The following is a 22,929-nucleotide window of genomic DNA, read 5'->3' as shown; positions in this document are numbered from 1 at the left end:
CTACTAACCCTGGGATGCAGGCTCCTTTAGGCATCCAAAAACTCCGACATGCGACTTAGCATCCCTGGGGCCACTGACCGGCTTCGACCATCAAAACTGAAAACGTCCGGGACCTGCTCCCACAACACTTCACAGCCCCGAAAACTCTTTCTCTCCTGAAACCTCAACCATTGCCCTATTCACAGCCCTACTAACCCTGGGGATGCAGGCTCCTTTAGGCATCCAAAAACTCCGACATGCGACTTAGCATCTCTGGGGCCACTGACCGGCTTCGACCATCAAAACTGAAAACGTCCGGGCCCTGCTCCCAGACGAAACACTCACTAGCCCCTGAAACTGCTTTCTCTCCTGAAACCTCAACCATGGCCCTAGTCACAGCCCTACTAACCCTGGGGATGCAGGCTCCTTTAGGCATCCAAAAACTCCGACATGCGACTTAGCATCTCTGGGGCCACTGACCGGCTTCGACCATCAAAACTGAAAACGTCCGGGCCCTGCTCCCAGACAACACTTCACAGCCCCGAAAACTCTTTCTCTCCTGAAACCTCAACCATCGCCCTATTCACAGCCCTACTAACCCTGGGGGATGCAGGCTCCTTTAGGCATCCAAAAGCTCCGACATGCGACTTAGCATCTCTGGGGCCACTGACCGGCTTCGACCATCAAAACTGAAAACGTCCGGGACCTGCTCCCACACAACACTTCACAGCCCCGAAAACTCTTTCTCTCCTGAAACCTCAACCATTGCCCTATTCACAGCCCTACTAACCCTGGGGATGCAGGCTCCTTTAGGCATCCAAAAACTCCGACATGCGACTTAGCATCTCTGGGGCCACTGACCGGCTTCGACCATCAAAACTGAAAACGTCCGGGCCCTGCTCCCAGACGAAACCTCCTAGCCCTGAATGGTGATTCTTTCCTGAAACCTCAACCATGGCCCCAGTCACAGCCCTACTAACCCTGGGGATGCAGGCTCCTTTAGGCATCCAAAAACTCCGACATGCGACTTAGCATCTCTGGGGCCACTGACCGGCTTCGACCATCAAAACTGAAAACGTCCGGGCCCTGCTCCCAGACGAAACCTCCTAGCCCTGAATGGTGATTCTTTCCTGAAACCTCAACCATGGCCCAGTCACAGCCCTACTAACCCTGGGGATGCAGGCTCCTTTAGGCATCCAAAAACTCCGACATGCGACTTAGCATCTCTGGGGCCACTGACCGGCTTCGACCATCAAAACTGAAAACGTCCGGGACCTGCTCCCACACAACACTTCACAGCCCCGAAAACTCTTTCTCTCCTGAAACCTCAACCATTGCCCTATTCACAGCCCTACTAACCCTGGGGATGCAGGCTCCTTTAGGCATCCAAAAACTCCGACATGCGACTTCGCATCCCTGGGGCCACTGACCGGCTTCGACCATCAAAACTGAAAACGTCCGGGCCCTGCTCCCAGACGAAACCTCCTAGCCCTGAATGGTGATTCTTTCCTGAAACCTCAACCATGGCCCCAGTCACAGCCCTACTAACCCTGGGGATGCAGGCTCCTTTAGGCATCCAAAAAACTCCGACATGCGACTTAACATCTCCTGGGCCACCTGACCGGCTTCGAAACATTCAAACTGAAAACGTCCGGGACCCTGCTCCCAGACAACACTTCACAGCCCCGAAAACTCTTTCTCTCCTGAAACCTCAACCATCGCCCTATTCACAGCCCTACTAACCCTGGGGATGCAGGCTCCTTTAGGCATCCAAAAACTCCGACATGCGACTTAGCATCCTGGGGCCACTGACCGGCTTCGACCATCAAAACTGAAAACGTCCGGGACCTGCTCCCACACAACACTTCACAGCCCCGAAAACTCTTTCTCTCCTGAAACCTCAACCATTGCCCTATTCACAGCCCTACTAACCCTGGGGATGCAGGCTCCTTTAGGCATCCAAAAACTCCGACATGCGACTTAGCATCTCTCTGGGGCCACTGACCGGCTTCGACCATCAAAACTGAAAACGTCCGGGCCCTGCTCCCAGACGAAACCTCCTAGCCCTGAATGGTGATTCTTTCCTGAAACCTCAACCATGGCCCCAGTCACAGCCCTACTAACCCTGGGGATGCAGGCTCCTTTAGGCATCCAAAAACTCCGACATGCGACTTAGCATCTCTGGGGCCACTGACTGGCTTCGACCATCAAAACTGAAAACGTCCGGGCCCTGCTCCCACACAACACTTCACAGCCCCGAAAACTCTTTCTCTCCTGAAACCTCAACCATGCCCTATTCACAGCCCTACTAACCCTGGGGATGCAGGCTCCTTTAGGCATCCAAAAACTCCGACATGCGACTTAGCATCCCTGGGGCCACTGACCGGCTTCGACCATCAAAACTGAAAACGTCCGGGCCCTGCTCCCAGACGAAACCTCCTAGCCCTGAATGGTGATTCTTTCCTGAAACCTCAACCATGGCCCCAGTCACAGCCCTACTAACCCTGGGGATGCAGGCTCCTTTAGGCATCCAAAAACTCCGACATGCGACTTCGCATCCCTGGGGCCACTGACCGGCTTCGACCATTCAAAACTGAAAACGTCCGGGCCCTGCTCCCAGACGAAACCTCCTAGCCCTGAATGGTGATTCTTTCCTGAAACCTCAACCATGGCCCCAGTCACAGCCCTACTAACCCTGGGGATGCAGGCTCCTTTAGGCATCCAAAAACTCCGACATGCGACTTAGCATCTCTGGGGCCACTGACCCAAAACTGAAAACGTCCGGGACCTGCTCCCAGACAACACTTCACAGCCCCGAAAACTCTTTCTCTCCTGAAACCTCAACCATTGCCCTATTCACAGCCCTACTAACCCTGGGGATGCAGGCTCCTTTAGGCATCCAAAACTCCGACATGCGACTTAGCATCTCTGGGGCCACTGACCGGCTTCGACCATCAAAACTGAAAACGTCCGGGCCCTGCTCCCACACAACACTTCACAGCCCCGAAAACTCTTTCTCTCCTGAAACCTCAACCATTGCCCTATTCACAGCCCTACTAACCCTGGGGATGCAGGCTCCTTTAGGCATCCAAAAACTCCGACATGCGACTTAGCATCCCTGGGGCCACTGACCGGCTTCGACCATCAAAACTGAAAACGTCCGGGCCCTGCTCCCAGACGAAACCTCCTAGCCCTGAATGGTGATTCTTTCCTGAAACCTCAACCATGGCCCAGTCACAGCCCTACTAACCCTGGGGATGCAGGCTCCTTTAGGCATCCAAAAACTCCGACATGCGACTTAGCATCTCTGGGGCCACTGACCGGCTTCGACCATCAAAACTGAAAACGTCCGGGCCCTGCTCCCAGACAACACTTCACAGCCCCGAAAACTCTTTCTCTCCTGAAACCTCAACCATTGCCCTATTCACAGCCCTACTAACCCTGGGGATGCAGGCTCCTTTAGGCATCCAAAAACTCCGACATGCGACTTAGCATCTCTGGGGCCACTGACCGGCTTCGACCATCAAAACTGAAAACGTCCGGGCCCTGCTCCCACACAACACTTCACAGCCCCGAAAACTCTTTCTCTCCCTGAAACCTCAACCATCGCCCTATTCACAGCCCTACTAACCCTGGGGATGCAGGCTCCTTTAGGCATCCAAAAACTCCGACATGCGACTTAGCATCTCTGGGGCCACTGACCGGCTTCGACCATCAAAACTGAAAACGTCCGGGCCCTGCTCCCAGACGAAACCTCCTAGCCCTGAATGGTGATTCTTTCCTGAAACCTCAACCATGGCCCCAGTCACAGCCCTACTAACCCTGGGGATGCAGGCTCCTTTAGGCATCCAAAAACTCCGACATGCGACTTAGCATCCCTGGGGCCACTGACTGGCTTCGACCATCAAAACTGAAAACGTACGGGCCCTCCTCCCACACAACACTTCACAGCCCCGAAAACTCTTTCTCTCCTGAAACCTCAACCATGGCCCAGTCACAGCCCTACTAACCCTGGGGATGCAGGCTCCTTTAGGCATCCAAAAACTCCGACATGCGACTTAGCATCTCTGGGGCCACTGACCGGCTTCGACCATCAAAACTGAAAACGTCCGGGCCCTGCTCCCAGACAACACTTCACAGCCCCGAAAACTCTTTCTCTCCTGAAACCTCAACCATGCCCCTATTCACAGCCCTACTAACCCTGGGGATGCAGGCTCCTTTAGGCATCCAAAAACTCCGACATGCGACTTAGCATCTCTGGGGCCACTGACCGGCTTCGACCATCAAAACTGAAAACGTCCGGGCCCTGCTCCCAGACGAACACTTCACTAGCCCGAAATGCTCTTTCTCTCCTGAAACCTCAACCATGCCCTATTCACAGCCCTACTAACCCTGGGGATGCAGGCTCCTTTAGGCATCCAAAAACTCCGACATGCGACTTAGCATCTCTGGGGCCACTGACCGGCTTCGACCATCAAAACTGAAAACGTCCGGGACCTGCTCCCACACAACACTTCACAGCCCCGAAAACTCTTTCTCTCCTGAAACCTCAACCATTGCCCTATTCACAGCCCTACTAACCCTGGGATGCAGGCTCCTTTAGGCATCCAAAAACTCCGAACATGCGACTTAGCATCTCCTGGGGCCACTGACCGGCTTCGAACCTTCAAAACTGAAAACGTCCGGGCCCTGCTCCCAGACGAACACTTCACTAGCCCCTGAAATGCTTTCTTTCCTGAAACCTCAACCATTGCCCTATTCACAGCCCTACTAACCCTGGGGATGCAGGCTCCTTTAGGCATCCAAAAAATCCAACATGCGACTTAGCATCTCTGGGGCCACTGACCGGCTTCGACCATTCAAAACTGAAAACGTCCGGGCCCTGCTCCCACACAACACTTCACAGCCCCGAAAACTCTTTCTCTCCTGAAACCTCAACCATTGCCCTATTCACAGCCCTACTAACCCTGGGGATGCAGGCTCCTTTAGGCATCCAAAAACTCCGACATGCGACTTAGCATCCCTGGGGCCACTGACCGGCTTCGACCTTCAAAACTGAAAACGTCCGGGCCCTGCTCCCAGACGAAACCTCCTAGCCCTGAATGGTGATTCTTTCCTGAAACCTCAACCATGGCCCCTATTCACAGCCCTACTAACCCTGGGGATGCAGGCTCCTTTAGGCATCCAAAAACTCCGACATGCGACTTAGCATCTCTGGGGCCACTGACCGGCTTCGACCATCAAAACTGAAAACGTCCGGGCCCTGCTCCCAGACGAAACCTCCTAGCCCTGAATGGTGATTCTTTCCTGAAACCTCAACCATGGCCCCAGTCACAGCCCTACTAACCCTGGGATGCAGGCTCCTTTAGGCATCCAAAAGCTCCGACATGCGACTTAACCTCTCTCAGGCCACCGACTGGATTCAAACTTTAAAATGGAAAACGTCCGGACCCTGCTCCCAGACAACACTTCACAGCCCCGAAAACTCTTTCTCTCCTGAAACCTCAACCATTGCCCTATTCACAGCCCTACTAACCCTGGGGATGCAGGCTCCTTTAGGCATCCAAAAACTCCGACATGCGACTTCGCATCCCTGGGGCCACTGACCGGCTTCGACCATTCAAAACTGAAAACGTCCGGGCCCTGCTCCCAGACGAAACCTCCTAGCCCTGAATGGTGATTCTTTCCTGAAACCTCAACCATGGCCCCAGTCACAGCCCTACTAACCCTGGGGATGCAGGCTCCTTTAGGCATCCAAAAACTCCGACATGCGACTTAGCATCTCTGGGGCCACTGACCGGCTTCGACCATCAAAACTGAAAACGTCCGGGCCCTGCTCCCAGACAACACTTCACAGCCCCGAAAACTCTTTCTCTCCTGAAACCTCAACCATTGCCCTATTCACAGCCCTACTAACCCTGGGGATGCAGGCTCCTTTAGGCATCCAAAAACTCCGACATGCGACTTAGCATCTCTGGGGCCACTGACCGGCTTCGACCATTCAAAACTGAAAACGTCCGGGCCCTGCTCCCAGACGAAACCTCCTAGCCCTGAATGGTGATTCTTTCCTGAAACCTCAACCATGGCCCCAGTCACAGCCCTACTAACCCTGGGGATGCAGGCTCCTTTAGGCATCCAAAAACTCCGACATGCGACTTAGCATCTCTGGGGCCACTGACCGGCTTCGACCATTCAAAACTGAAAACGTCCGGGACCTGCTCCCACACAACACTTCACAGCCCCGAAAACTCTTTCTCTCCTGAAACCTCAACCATTGCCCTATTCACAGCCCTACTAACCCTGGGGATGCAGGCTCCTTTAGGCATCCAAAAACTCCGACATGCGACTTAGCATCCCTGGGGCCACTGACCGGCTTCGACCATCAAAACTGAAAACGTCCGGGCCCTGCTCCCAGACGAAACCTCCTAGCCCTGAATGGTGATTCTTTCCTGAAACCTCAACCATGGCCCCAGTCACAGCCCTACTAACCCTGGGGATGCAGGCTCCTTTAGGCATCCAAAAACTCCGACATGCGACTTAGCATCTCTGGGGCCACTGACCGGCTTCGACCATCAAAACTGAAAACGTCCGGGCCCTGCTCCCAGACGAAACCTCCTAGCCCTGAATGGTGATTCTTTCCTGAAACCTCAACCATGGCCCCAGTCACAGCCCTACTAACCCTGGGGATGCAGGCTCCTTTAGGCATCCAAAAACTCCGACATGCGACTTAGCATCTCTGGGCCACTGACCGGCTTCGACCATCAAAACTGAAAACGTCCGGGACCTGCTCCCACACAACACTTCACAGCCCCGAAAACTCTTTCTCTCCTGAAACCTCAACCATTGCCCTATTCACAGCCCTACTAACCCTGGGGATGCAGGCTCCTTTAGGCATCCAAAAACTCCGACATGCGACTTAGCATCTCCTGGGGCCACTGACCGGCTTCGACCATCAAAACTGAAAACGTCCGGGCCCTGCTCCCAGACGAAACCTCCTAGCCCTGAATGGTGATTCTTTCCTGAAACCTCAACCATGGCCCCAGTCACAGCCCTACTAACCCTGGGATGCAGGCTCCTTTAGGCATCCAAAAACTCCGACATGCGACTTAGCATCTCTGGGGCCACTGACCGGCTTCGACCATCAAACTGAAAACGTCCGGGACCTGCTCCCACACAACACTTCACAGCCCCGAAAACTCTTTCTCTCCTGAAACCTCAACCATTGCCCTATTCACAGCCCTACTAACCCTGGGGATGCAGGCTCCTTTAGGCATCCAAAAACTCCGACATGCGACTTAGCATCTCTGGGGCCACTGACCGGCTTCGACCATCAAAACTGAAAACGTCCGGGCCCTGCTCCCAGACGAAACCTTCCTAGCCCTGAATGGTGATTTCTTTCCTGAAACCTCAACCATGGCCCCAGTCACAGCCCTACTAACCCTGGGGATGCAGGCTCCTTTAGGCATCCAAAAGCTCCAACATGCGACTTAGCATCTCTGGGGCCACTGACCGGCTTCGACCATTCAAAACTGAAAACGTCCGGGACCTGCTCCCACACAACACTTCACAGCCCCGAAAACTCTTTCTCTCCTGAAACCTCAACCATTGCCCTATTCACAGCCCTACTAACCCTGGGGATGCAGGCTCCTTTAGGCATCCAAAAACTCCGACATGCGACTTAGCATCTCTGGGGCCACTGACCGGCTTCGACCATCAAAACTGAAAACGTCCGGGCCCTGCTCCCAGACGAAACCTCCTAGCCCTGAATGGTGATTCTTTCCTGAAACCTCAACCATGGCCCCAGTCACAGCCCTACTAACCCTGGGGATGCAGGCTCCTTTAGGCATCCAAAAACTCCAACATGCGACTTAGCATCTCTGGGGCCACTGACCGGCTTCGAACCATCAAAACTGAAAACGTCCGGGACCCTGCTCCCACACAACACTTCACAGCCCCGAAAACTCTTTCTCTCCTGAAACCTCAACCATTGCCCTATTCACAGCCCTACTAACCCTGGGGATGCAGGCTCCTTTAGGCATCCAAAAACTCCGACATGCGACTTAGCATCTCTGGGGCCACTGACCGGCTTCGACCATCAAAACTGAAAACGTCCGGGCCCTGCTCCCAGACGAAACCTCCTAGCCCTGAATGGTGATTCTTTCCTGAAACCTCAACCATGGCCCCAGTCACAGCCCTACTAACCCTGGGGATGCAGGCTCCTTTAGGCATCCAAAAACTCCGACATGCGACTTAGCATCTCTGGGGCCACTGACTGGCTTCGACCTTCAAAACTGAAAACGTCCGGGACCTGCTCCCAGACAACACTTCACAGCCCCGAAAACTCTTTCTCTCCTGAAACCTCAACCATTGCCCTATTCACAGCCCTACTAACCCTGGGGATGCAGGCTCCTTTAGGCATCCAAAAACTCCGACATGCGACTTAGCATCCCTGGGGCCACTGACCGGCTTCGACCATCAAAACTGAAAACGTCCGGGCCCTGCTCCCACACAACACTTCACAGCCCGAAAACTCTTTCTCTCCTGAAACCTCAACCATTGCCCTATTCACAGCCCTACTAACCCTGGGGATGCAGGCTCCTTTAGGCATCCAAAAACTCCGACATGCGACTTAGCATCCCTGGGGCCACTGACCGGCTTCGACCTTCAAACTGAAAACGTCCGGGCCCTGCTCCCAGACGAATCCTCCTAGCCCTGAATGGTGATTCTTTCCTGAAACCTCAACCATGCCCCAGTCACAGCCCTACTAACCCTGGGGATGCAGGCTCCTTTAGGCATCCAAAAACTCCGACATGCGACTTAGCATCCCTGGGGCCACTGACCGGCTTCGACCATCAAAACTGAAAACGTCCGGGCCCTGCTCCCAGACGAACACTCACAGCCCTGAAACTGGTGTTCTCTCCTGAAACCTCAACCATGGCCCCAGTCACAGCCCTACTAACCCTGGGGATGCAGGCTCCTTTAGGCATCCAAAAACTCCGACATGCGACTTAGCATCTCTGGGGCCACTGACCGGCTTCAATTGTCAAAACTGAAAACGTCCGACCCTGCTCCCAGACGAACACTTCACTAGCCCCTGAAACTGCTGTTCTCTTCCTGAAACCTCAACCATTGCCCTAGTCACAGCCCTACTAACCCTGGGATGCAGGCTCCTTTAGGCATCCAAAAACTCCGACATGCGACTTAGCATCCTCTGGGGCCACTGACCGGCTTCGACCATCAAAACTGAAAACGTCCGGGCCCTGCTCCCAGACGAAACCTCCTAGCCCTGAATGGTGATTCTTTCCTGAAACCTCAACCATGGCCCCAGTCACAGCCCTACTAACCCTGGGGATGCAGGCTCCTTTAGGCATCCAAAAACTCCGACATGCGACTTAGCATCTCTGGGGCCACTGACCGGCTTCGACCATCAAAACTGAAAACGTCCGGGACCTGCTCCCACACAACACTTCACAGCCCCGAAAACTCTTTCTCTCCTGAAACCTCAACCATGGCCCCAGTCACAGCCCTACTAACCCTGGGATGCAGGCTCCTTTAGGCATCCAAAAGCTCCGACATGCGACTTAGCATCTCTGGGGCCACTGACGGCTTCGACCATCAAAACTGAAAACGTCCGGGACCTGCTCCCAGACAACACTTCACAGCCCCGAAAACTCTTTCTCTCCTGAAACCTCAACCATTGCCCTATTCACAGCCCTACTAACCCTGGGGATGCAGGCTCCTTTAGGCATCCAAAAACTCCGACATGCGACTTAGCATCCCCTGGGGCCACTGACCGGCTTCGACCATCAAAACTGAAAACGTCCGGGCCCTGCTCCCAGACGAAACCTCCTAGCCCTGAATGGTGATTCTTTCCTGAAACCTCAACCATGACTGCAGTCACAGCCCTACTAACCCTGGGGATGCAGGCTCCTTTAGGCATCCAAAAACTCCGACATGCGACTTAGCATCCCTGGGGCCACTGACCGGCTTCGAACCTTCAAAACTGAAAACGTCCGGGACCCTGCTCCCAGACAACACTTCACAGCCCCGAAAACTCTTTCTCTCCTGAAACCTCAACCATTGCCCTATTCACAGCCCTACTAACCCTGGGGATGCAGGCTCCTTTAGGCATCCAAAAACTCCGACATGCGACTTAGCATCCCTGGGGCCACTGACCGGCTTCGACCATCAAAACTGAAAACGTCCGGGCCCTGCTCCCAGACGAAACCTCCTAGCCCTGAATGGTGATTCTTTCCTGAAACCTCAACCATGGCCCCAGTCACAGCCCTACTAACCCTAGGCATGCAGGCTCCTTTAGGCATCCAAAAGCTCCGACATGCGACTTAACATCTCTCGGGCCACCTGACCTGGATTCGAACATTCAAAACTGAAAACGTCCGGACCCTGCTCCCAGACAACACTTCACAGCCCCGAAAACTCTTTCTCTCCTGAAACCTCAACCATTGCCCTATTCACAGCCCTACTAACCCTGGGGATGCAGGCTCCTTTAGGCATCCAAAAACTCCGACATGCGACTTAGCATCCCTGGGGCCACTGACCGGCTTCGACCATCAAAACTGAAAACGTCCGGGCCCTGCTCCCAGACGAAACCTCCTAGCCCTGAATGGTGATTCTTTCCTGAAACCTCAACCATGGCCCCAGTCACAGCCCTACTAACCCTGGGGATGCAGGCTCCTTTAGGCATCCAAAAGCTCCAACATGCGACTTAGCATCTCTGGGGCCACTGACCGGCTTCGACCATCAAAACTGAAAACGTCCGGGCCCTGCTCCCACACAACACTTCACAGCCCGAAAACTCTTTCTCTCCTGAAACCTCAACCATTGCCCTATTCACAGCCCTACTAACCCTGGGGATGCAGGCTCCTTTAGGCATCCAAAAACTCCGACATGCGACTTAGCATCTCTGGGGCCACTGACCGGCTTCGACCATCAAAACTGAAAACGTCCGGGCCCTGCTCCCAGACGAATCCTCCTAGCCCTGAAAACTCTTTCTCTCCTGAAACCTCAACCATTGCCCTATTCACAGCCCTACTAACCCTGGGGATGCAGGCTCCTTTAGGCATCCAAAACTCCGACATGCGACTTAGCATCCCTGGGGCCACTGACCGGCTTCGACCATCGAAACTGAAAACGTCCGGGCCCTGCTCCCAGACGAAACCTCCTAGCCCTGAATGGTGATTCTTTCCTGAAACCTCAACCATGGCCCCAGTCACAGCCCTACTAACCCTGGGGATGCAGGCTCCTTTAGGCATCCAAAAAACTCCGACATGCGACTTAGCATCTCTGGGGCCACTCACTGGCTTCGACCTTCAAAACTGAAAACGTCCGGGACCCTGCTCCCAGACAACACTTCACAGCCCCGAAAACTCTTTCTCTCCTGAAACCTCAACCATTGCCCTATTCACAGCCCTACTAACCCTGGGGATGCAGGCTCCTTTAGGCATCCAAAAACTCCGACATGCGACTTAGCATCTCTGGGGCCACTGACCTGCTTCGACCATCAAAACTGAAAACGTCCGGGCCCTGCTCCCACACAACACTTCACAGCCCCGAAAACTCTTTCTCTCCTGAAACCTCAACCATTGCCCTATTCACAGCCCTACTAACCCTGGGGATGCAGGCTCCTTTAGGCATCCAAAAACTCCGACATGCGAATTAACCTCTCTCAGGGGCCACTGACCGGCTTCGACCTTCAAACTGAAACGTCCGGGCCCTGCTCCAGACGAAACCTCCTAGCCCTGAATGGTGATTCTTTCCTGAAACCTCAACCATGGCCCCAGTCACAGCCCTACTAACCCTGGGGATGCAGGCTCCTTTAGGCATCCAAAAACTCCGACATGCGAATTAACCTCTCTGGGGCCACCGACTGGATTCAAACCATCAAAACTGAAAACGTCCGGGCCCTGCTCCCAGACGAACACTTCACTAGCCCCTGAAACTGGTGATTCTCTCCTGAAACCTCAACCATGACTCCAGTCACAGCCCTACTAACCCTGGGGATGCAGGCTCCTTTAGGCATCCAAAAACTCCGACATGCGACTTAGCATCTCTCGGGCCACTGACCGGCTTCGATTGTCAAAACTGAAAACGTCCGGGACCCTGCTCCCACACAACACTTCACAGCCCCGAAAACTCTTTCTCTCCTGAAACCTCAACCATTGCCCTATTCACAGCCCTACTAACCCTGGGCATGCAGGCTCCTTTAGGCATCCAAAAACTCCGACATGCGACTTCGCATCCCTGGGGCCACTGACCGGCTTCGACCATCAAAACTGAAAACGTCCGGGCCCTGCTCCCAGACGAAACCTCCTAGCCCTGAATGGTGATTCTTTCCTGAAACCTCAACCATGGCCCCAGTCACAGCCCTACTAACCCTGGGGATGCAGGCTCCTTTAGGCATCCAAAAGCTCCAACATGCGACTTAACCTCTCTCAGGGCCACCGACTGGATTCAAACTTTAAAATGGAAAACGTCCGGACCCTGCTCCCAGACAACACTTCACAGCCCCGAAAACTCTTTCTCTCCTGAAACCTCAACCATTGCCCTATTCACAGCCCTACTAACCCTGGGGATGCAGGCTCCTTTAGGCATCCAAAAGCTCCGACATGCGACTTAGCATCTCTGGGGCCACTGACCGGCTTCGACCATCAAAACTGAAAACGTCCGGGCCCTGCTCCCAACAACACTTCACAGCCCCGAAAACTCTTTCTCTCCTGAAACCTCAACCATTGCCCTATTCACAGCCCTACTAACCCTGGGGATGCAGGCTCCTTTAGGCATCCAAAAACTCCGACATGCGACTTAGCATCCCTGGGGCCACTGACCGGCTTCGACCATTCAAAACTGAAAACGTCCGGGCCCTGCTCCCAGACGAAACCTCCTAGCCCTGAATGGTGATTCTTTCCTGAAACCTCAACCATGGCCCCAGTCACAGCCCTACTAACCCTGGGGATGCAGGCTCCTTTAGGCATCCAAAAACTCCGACATGCGACTTAGCATCTCTGGGCCACTGACCGGCTTCGACCATCAAAACTGAAAACGTCCGGGCCCTGCTCCCACACAACACTTCACAGCCCCGAAAACTCTTTCTCTCCTGAAACCTCAACCATTGCCCTATTCACAGCCCTACTAACCCTGGGGATGCAGGCTCCTTTAGGCATCCAAAAACTCCGACATGCGACTTCGCATCCCTGGGGCCACTGACCGGCTTCGACCATCAAAACTGAAAACGTCCGGGCCCTGCTCCCAGACGAAACCTCCTAGCCCTGAATGGTGATTCTTTCCTGAAACCTCAACCATGCCTCCAGTCACAGCCCTACTAACCCTGGGGATGCAGGCTCCTTTAGGCATCCAAAACTCCGACATGCGACTTAGCATCTCTCGGGGCCCCTGACTGGCTTCGACCATTCAAAACTGAAAACGTCCGGACCCTGCTCCCACACAACACTTCACAGCCCCGAAAACTCTTTCTCTCCTGAAACCTCAACCATTGCCCTATTCACAGCCCTACTAACCCTGGGGATGCAGGCTCCTTTAGGCATCCAAAAACTCCGACATGCGACTTAGCATCTCCGGGGGCCACTGACCGGCTTCGACCATCAAAACTGAAAACGTCCGGGCCCTGCTCCCAGACGAAACCTCCTAGCCCTGAATGGTGATTCTTTCCTGAAACCTCAACCATGGCCCCAGTCACAGCCCTACTAACCCTAGGCATGCAGGCTCCTTTAGGCATCCAAAAGCTCCGACATGCGACTTAACATCTCTCGGGCCACCGACTGGATTCAAACTTAAAAACTGAAAACGTCCGGACCCTGCTCCCAACAACACTTCACAGCCCCGAAAACTCTTTCTCTCCTGAAACCTCAACCATTGCCCTATTCACAGCCCTACTAACCCTGGGGATGCAGGCTCCTTTAGGCATCCAAAAACTCCGACATGCGACTTAGCATCCCTGGGGCCACTGACCGGCTTCGACCATCAAAACTGAAAACGTCCGGGCCCTGCTCCCAGACAACACTTCACAGCCCCGAAAACTCTTTCTCTCCTGAAACCTCAACCATTGCCCTATTCACAGCCCTACTAACCCTGGGGATGCAGGCTCCTTTAGGCATCCAAAAACTCCGACATGCGACTTAGCATCTCTGGGGCCACTGACCGGCTTCGACCATCAAAACTGAAAACGTCCGGGCCCTGCTCCCAGACGAATCCTCCTAGCCCTGAAAACTCTTTCTCTCCTGAAACCTCAACCATTGCCCTATTCACAGCCCTACTAACCCTGGGGATGCAGGCTCCTTTAGGCATCCAAAAACTCCGACATGCGACTTAGCATCTCTGGGGCCACTGACCGGCTTGGACCTTTAAAATGGAAAACGTCCGACCCAGCTCCCACACAACACTTCACAGCCCCGAAAACTCTTTCTCTCCTGAAACCTCAACCATTGCCCTATTCACAGCCCTACTAACCCTGGGGATGCAGGCTCCTTTAGGCATCCAAAAACTCCGACATGCGACTTCGCATCCCTGGGGCCACTGACCGGCTTCGACCATCAAAACTGAAAACGTCCGGGCCCTGCTCCCAGACGAAACCTCCTAGCCCTGAATGGTGATTCTTTCCTGAAACCTCAACCATGGCCCCAGTCACAGCCCTACTAACCCTGGGGATGCAGGCTCCTTTAGGCATCCAAAAACTCCGACATGCGACTTAGCATCTCTGGGGCCACTGACCGGCTTCGACCTTCGAAACTGAAAACGTCCGGGCCCTGCTCCCAGACAACACTTCACAGCCCCGAAAACTCTTTCTCTCCTGAAACCTCAACCATTGCCCTATTCACAGCCCTACTAACCCTGGGGATGCAGGCTCCTTTAGGCATCCAAAAACTCCGACATGCGACTTAGCATCTCTGGGGCCACTGACTGGCTTCGACCATCAAAACTGAAAACGTCCGGGCCCTGCTCCCACACAACACTTCACAGCCCCGAAAACTCTTTCTCTCCTGAAACCTCAACCATTGCCCTATTCACAGCCCTACTAACCCTGGGGATGCAGGCTCCTTTAGGCATCCAAAAACTCCGACATGCGACTTCGCATCCCTGGGGCCACTGACCGGCTTCGACCATCAAAACTGAAAACGTCCGGGCCCTGCTCCCAGACGAAACCTCCTAGCCCTGAATGGTGATTCTTTCCTGAAACCTCAACCATGGCCCCAGTCACAGCCCTACTAACCCTGGGGATGCAGGCTCCTTTAGGCATCCAAAAACTCCGACATGCGACTTAGCATCTCTGGGGCCACTGACTGGCTTCGACCATTCAAAACTGAAAACGTCCGGGCCCTGCTCCCAGACAACACTTCACAGCCCCGAAAACTCTTTCTCTCCTGAAACCTCAACCATTGCCCTATTCACAGCCCTACTAACCCTGGGCATGCAGGCTCCTTTAGGCATCCAAAAACTCCGACATGCGACTTAGCATCCCTGGGGCCACTGACCGGCTTCGACCATTCAAAACTGAAAACGTCCGGACCCTGCTCCCAGACAACACTTCACAGCCCCGAAAACTCTTTCTCTCCTGAAACCTCAACCATTGCCCTATTCACAGCCCTACTAACCCTGGGGATGCAGGCTCCTTTAGGCATCCAAAAACTCCGACATGCGACTTCGCATCCCTGGGGCCACTGACCGGCTTCGACCTTCAAAACTGAAAACGTCCGGGCCCTGCTCCCAGACGAAACCTCCTAGCCCTGAATGGTGATTCTTTCCTGAAACCTCAACCATGGCCCCAGTCACAGCCCTACTAACCCTGGGGATGCAGGCTCCTTTAGGCATCCAAAACTCCGACATGCGACTTAGCATCTCTGGGGCCACTGACCGGCTTCGACCATCAAAACTGAAAACGTCCGGGCCCTGCTCCCAGACGAACACTTCACTAGCCCTGAAACTCTGTTCTCTTCCTGAAACCTCAACCATGCCCTAGTCACAGCCCTACTAACCCTGGGATGCAGGCTCCTTTAGGCATCCAAAAACTCCGACATGCGACTTAGCATCTCTGGGGCCACTGACCGGCTTCGACCATCAAACTGAAAACGTCCGGGACCCTGCTCCCACACAACACTTCACAGCCCCGAAAACTCTTTCTCTCCTGAAACCTCAACCATTGCCCTATTCACAGCCCTACTAACCCTGGGGATGCAGGCTCCTTTAGGCATCCAAAAACTCCGACATGCGACTTAGCATCTCTGGGGCCACTGACCGGCTTCGACCATCAAACTGAAAACGTCCGGGCCCTGCTCCCAGACGAACACTTCACTAGCCCCTGAATGGAACTCTTTCTCTCCTGAAACCTCAACCATTGCCCTAGTCACAGCCCTACTAACCCTGGGGATGCAGGCTCCTTTAGGCATCCAAAAGCTCCGACATGCGACTTAGCATCTCTCGGGCCACCGACAGGTTCTAACCATCAAAACTGAAAACGTCCGGGCCCTGCTCCCAGACGAAACCTCCTAGCCCTGAATGGTGATTCTTTCCTGAAACCTCAACCATGGCCCCAGTCACAGCCCTACTAACCCTGGGGATGCAGGCTCCTTTAGGCATCCAAAAGCTCCGAACATGCGACTTAACCTCTCTCGGGCCACCGACTGGATTCAAACTTTAAACTGGAAAACGTCCGGACCCTGCTCCCAGACAACACTTCACAGCCCCGAAAACTCTTTCTCTCCTGAAACCTCAACCATTGCCCTATTCACAGCCCTACTAACCCTGGGGATGCAGGCTCCTTTAGGCATCCAAAAACTCCGACATGCGACTTAGCATCCCTGGGGCCACTGACCGGCTTCGACCTTCAAAACTGAAAACGTCCGGGCCCTGCTCCCAGACGAAACCTCCTAGCCCTGAAACTGGTGTTCTTTCCTGAAACCTCAACCATGGCCCTATTCACAGCCCTACTAACCCTGGGGATGCAGGCTCCTTTAGGCATCCAAAAACTCCGACATGCGACTTAGCATCCCTGGGGCCACTGACCGGCTTCGACCATCAAAACTGAAAACGTCCGGGCCCTGCTCCCAGACGAAACCTCCTAGCCCTGAATGGTGATTCTTTCCTGAAACCTCAACCATGGCCCCAGTCACAGCCCTACTAACCCTGGGGATGCAGGCTCCTTTAGGCATCCAAAAACTCCGACATGCGACTTAGCATCTCTGGGGCCACTGACCTCCTTCGAAATTCAAAACTGAAAACGTCCGGGCCCTGCTCCCAGACAACACTTCACAGCCCCGAAAACTCTTTCTCTCCTGAAACCTCAACCATTGCCCTATTCACAGCCCTACTAACCCTGGGGATGCAGGCTCCTTTAGGCATCCAAAAACTCCGACATGCGACTTAGCATCTCTGGGGCCACTGACCGGCTTCGACCTTAAAAAACTGAAAACGTCCGGGCCCTGCTCCCAGACAACACTTCACAGCCCCGAAAACTCTTTCTCTCCTGAAACCTCAACCATTGCCCTATTCACAGCCCTACTAACCCTGGGGATGCAGGCTCCTTTAGGCATCCAAAAACTCCGACATGCGACTTAGCATCCCTGGGGCCACTGACCGGCTTCGACCATCAAAACTGAAAACGTCCGGGCCCTGCTCCCAGACGAAACCTCCTAGCCCTGAATGGTGATTCTTTCCTGAAACCTCAACCATGGCCCCAGTCACAGCCCTACTAACCCTGGGGATGCAGGCTCCTTTAGGCATCCAAAAGCTCCGACATGCGACTTAGCATCTCTCGGGCCACCGACTGGATTCAAACTTTAAAATGGAAAACGTCCGGACCCTGCTCCCACACAACACTTCACAGCCCGAAAACTCTTTCTCTCCTGAAACCTCAACCATTGCCCTATTCACAGCCCTACTAACCCTGGGGATGCAGGCTCCTTTAGGCATCCAAAAACTCCGACATGCGACTTAGCATCCCTGGGGCCACTGACCGGCTTCGACCTTCAAAACTGAAAACGTCCGGGCCCTGCTCCCAGACAACACTTCACAGCCCCGAAAACTCTTTCTCTCCTGAAACCTCAACCATTGCCCTATTCACAGCCCTACTAACCCTGGGGATGCAGGCTCCTTTAGGCATCCAAAAACTCCGACATGCGACTTAGCATCTCTGGGGCCACTGACTGGCTTCGACCATCAAAACTGAAAACGTCCGGACCTGCTCCCACACAACACTTCACAGCCCCGAAAACTCTTTCTCTCCTGAAACCTCAACCATTGCCCTATTCACAGCCCTACTAACCCTGGGGATGCAGGCTCCTTTAGGCATCCAAAAACTCCGACATGCGACTTAGCATCTCTGGGGCCACTGACCGGCTTCGACCATCAAAACTGAAAACGTCCGGGCCCTGCTCCCACACAACACTTCACAGCCCCGAAAACTCTTTCTCTCCTGAAACCTCAACCATTGCCCTATTCACAGCCCTACTAACCCTGGGGATGCAGGCTCCTTTAGGCATCCAAAAACTCCGACATGCGACTTAGCATCCCTGGGGCCACTGACCGGCTTCAAGTGTCAAAACTGAAAACGTCCGGGCCCTGCTCCCAGACGAAACCTCCTAGCCCTGAATGGTGATTCTTTCCTGAAACCTCAACCATGGCCCCAGTCACAGCCCTACTAACCCTGGGGATGCAGGCTCCTTTAGGCATCCAAAAACTCCGACATGCGACTTAGCATCTCTGGGGCCACTGACCGGCTTCAATTGTCAAAACTGAAAACGTCCGGGCCCTGCTCCCAGACGACCACTTCACAGCCCCGAAACTCTTTCTCTTCCTGAAACCTCAACCATGGCCCTATTCACAGCCCTACTAACCCTGGGGATGCAGGCTCCTTTAGGCATCCAAAAACTCCGACATGCGACTTAGCATCTCTGGGGCCACTGACCGGCTTCGACCATCAAAACTGAAAACGTCCGGGACCTGCTCCCACACAACACTTCACAGCCCCGAAAACTCTTTCTCTCCTGAAACCTCAACCATGGCCCTAGTCACAGCCCTACTAACCCTGGGGATGCAGGCTCCTTTAGGCATCCAAAAACTCCGACATGCGACTTAGCATCTCTCGGGCCACTGACCGGCTTCGACCATCAAAACTGAAAACGTCCGGGCCCTGCTCCCAGACAAACACTTCACTGGCCCGAAAACTCTTTCTCTCCTGAAACCTCAACCATTGCCCTATTCACAGCCCTACTAACCCTGGGAGTGCAGGCTCCTTTAGGCATCCAAAAACTCCGACATGCGACTTAGCATCTCTGGGGCCACTGACCGGCTTCGATTGTCAAAACTGAAAACGTCCGGGCCCTGCTCCCAGACGAAACCTCCTAGCCCTGAATGGTGATTCTTTCCTGAAACCTCAACCATGACTCCAGTCACAGCCCTACTAACCCTGGGATGCAGGCTCCTTTAGGCATCCAAAACTCCGACATGCGACTTAGCATCTCTGGGGCCACTGACCGGCTTCGACCATCAAAACTGAAAACGTCCGGGCCCTGCTCCCACACAACACTTCACAGCCCCGAAAACTCTTTCTCTCCTGAAACCTCAACCATTGCCCTATTCACAGCCCTACTAACCCTGGGGATGCAGGCTCCTTTAGGCATCCAAAAACTCCGACATGCGACTTAGCATCTCTGGGGCCACTGACCGGCTTCGACCATCAAAACTGAAAACGTCCGGGCCCTGCTCCCAGACGAAACCTCCTAGCCCTGAATGGTGATTCTTTCCTGAAACCTCAACCATGGCCCCAGTCACAGCCCTACTAACCCTGGGGATGCAGGCTCCTTTAGGCATCCAAAACTCCGACATGCGACTTAGCATCTCTGGGCCACTGACCGGCTTCGACCATCAAAACTGAAAACGTCCGGGACCCTGCTCCCACACAACACTTCACAGCCCCGAAAACTCTTTCTCTCCTGAAACCTCAACCATTGCCCTATTCACAGCCCTACTAACCCTGGGGATGCAGGCTCCTTTAGGCATCCAAAAACTCCGACATGCGACTTAGCATCTCTGGGGCCACTGACTGGCTTCGACCATTCAAAACTGAAAACGTCCGGGACCTGCTCCCACACAACACTTCACAGCCCCGAAAACTCTTTCTCTCCTGAAACCTCAACCATTGCCCTATTCACAGCCCTACTAACCCTGGGGATGCAGGCTCCTTTAGGCATCCAAAAACTCCGACATGCGACTTAGCATCCCTGGGGCCACTGACCGGCTTCGACCATCAAAACTGAAAACGTCCGGGCCCTGCTCCCAGACGAAACCTCCTAGCCCTGAATGGTGATTCTTTCCTGAAACCTCAACCATGGCCCCAGTCACAGCCCTACTAACCCTGGGGATGCAGGCTCCTTTAGGCATCCAAAAGCTCCGACATGCGACTTAGCATCTCTGGGGCCACTGACCTGGCTTCGACCATCAAAACTGAAAACGTCCGGGCCCTGCTCCCACAAAACACTTCACAGCCCCGAAAACTCTTTCTCTCCTGAAACCTCAACCATTGCCCTATTCACAGCCCTACTAACCCTGGGGATGCAGGCTCCTTTAGGCATCCAAAAACTCCGACATGCGACTTAGCATCCCTGGGGCCACTGACCGGCTTCGACCATCAAAACTGAAAACGTCCGGGCCCTGCTCCCAGACGAAACCTCCTAGCCCTGAATGGTGATTCTTTCCTGAAACCTCAACCATGCCCCAGTCACAGCCCTACTAACCCTGGGGATGCAGGCTCCTTTAGGCATCCAAAAGCTCCGACATGCGACTTAACATCTCTCGGGCCACTGACCGGCTTCGAACTTCAAAACTGAAAACGTCCGGACCCTGCTCCCAGACAACACTTCACAGCCCCGAAAACTCTTTCTCTCCTGAAACCTCAACCATTGCCCTATTCACAGCCCTACTAACCCTGGGGATGCAGGCTCCTTTAGGCATCCAAAAACTCCGACATGCGACTTAGCATCCCTGGGGCCACTGACCGGCTTCGACCATTCAAAACTGAAAACGTCCGGGCCCTGCTCCCAGACGAAACCTCCTAGCCCTGAATGGTGATTCTTTCCTGAAACCTCAACCATGGCCCCAGTCACAGCCCTACTAACCCTAGGCATGCAGGCTCCTTTAGGCATCCAAAAACTCCGACATGCGACTTAGCATCTCTGGGGCCACTGACCGGCTTCGACCATTCAAACTGAAAACGTCCGGGCCCTGCTCCCAGACGAAACCTCCTAGCCCTGAATGGTGATTCTTTCCTGAAACCTCAACCATGGCCCCAGTCACAGCCCTACTAACCCTGGGGATGCAGGCTCCTTTAGGCATCCAAAAACTCCGACATGCGACTTAGCATCTCTGGGGCCACTGACCTGGCTTCGACCATCAAAACTGAAAACGTCCGGACCCTGCTCCCACACAACACTTCACAGCCCCGAAAACTCTTTCTCTCCTGAAACCTCAACCATTGCCCTATTCACAGCCCTACTAACCCTGGGCATGCAGGCTCCTTTAGGCATCCAAAAACTCCGACATGCGACTTCGCATCCCTGGGGCCACTGACCGGCTTCGACCATCAAAACTGAAAACGTCCGGGCCCTGCTCCCAGACGAAACCTCCTAGCCCTGAATGGTGATTCTTTCCTGAAACCTCAACCATGACTCCAGTCACAGCCCTACTAACCCTGGGGATGCAGGCTCCTTTAGGCATCCAAAAGCTCCGACATGCGACTTAGCATCTCTCGGGCCACTGACCGGCTTCGACCATCTAAACTGAAAACGTCCGGGCCCTGCTCCCAGACAACACTTCACAGCCCTGAAAACTCTTTCTCTCCTGAAACCTCAACCATTGCCCTATTCACAGCCCTACTAACCCTGGGGATGCAGGCTCCTTTAGGCATCCAAAAACTCCGACATGCGACTTAGCATCTCTGGGGCCACTGACCGGCTTCGACCATCAAAACTGAAAACGTCCGGGCCCTGCTCCCACACAACACTTCACAGCCCCGAAAACTCTTTCTCTCCTGAAACCTCAACCATTGCCCTATTCACAGCCCTACTAACCCTGGGGATGCAGGCTCCTTTAGGCATCCAAAAACTCCGACATGCGACTTAGCATCCCTGGGGCCACTGACCGGCTTCGACCATCAAAACTGAAAACGTCCGGGCCCTGCTCCCAGACGAAACCTCCTAGCCCTGAATGGTGATTCTTTCCTGAAACCTCAACCATGGCCCCCAGTCACAGCCCTACTAACCCTGGGGATGCAGGCTCCTTTAGGCATCCAAAAACTCCGACATGCGACTTAGCATCTCTCGGGCCACTGACTGGCTTCGACCATCAAAACTGAAAACGTCCGGACCCTGCTCCCAGACAACACTTCACAGCCCCGAAAACTCTTTCTCTCCTGAAACCTCAACCATTGCCCTATTCACAGCCCTACTAACCCTGGGGATGCAGGCTCCTTTAGGCATCCAAAAACTCCGACATGCGACTTAGCATCCCTGGGGCCACTGACCGGCTTCGACCATTCAAAACTGAAAACGTCCGGGCCCTGCTCCCACACAACACTTCACAGCCCCGAAAACTCTTTCTCTCCTGAAACCTCAACCATTGCCCTATTCACAGCCCTACTAACCCTGGGCATGCAGGCTCCTTTAGGCATCCAAAAACTCCGACATGCGACTTAGCATCCCTGGGGCCACTGACCGGCTTCGACCATTCAAAACTGAAAACGTCCGGGCCCTGCTCCCAGACGAAACCTCCTAGCCCTGAATGGTGATTCTTTCCTGAAACCTCAACCATGGCCCCAGTCACAGCCCTACTAACCCTGGGGATGCAGGCTCCTTTAGGCATCCAAAAACTCCGACATGCGACTTAGCATCTCTGGGGCCACTGACCGGCTTCGACCATCGAAACTGA

The sequence above is a fragment of the Balearica regulorum genome, chromosome 3, assembly GCF_011004875.1.
Source record: "Balearica regulorum gibbericeps isolate bBalReg1 chromosome 3, bBalReg1.pri, whole genome shotgun sequence".
Taxonomy (NCBI): Eukaryota; Metazoa; Chordata; class Aves; order Gruiformes; family Gruidae; genus Balearica; species Balearica regulorum.
Note: the sequence above shows the minus strand (reverse complement) of the source record.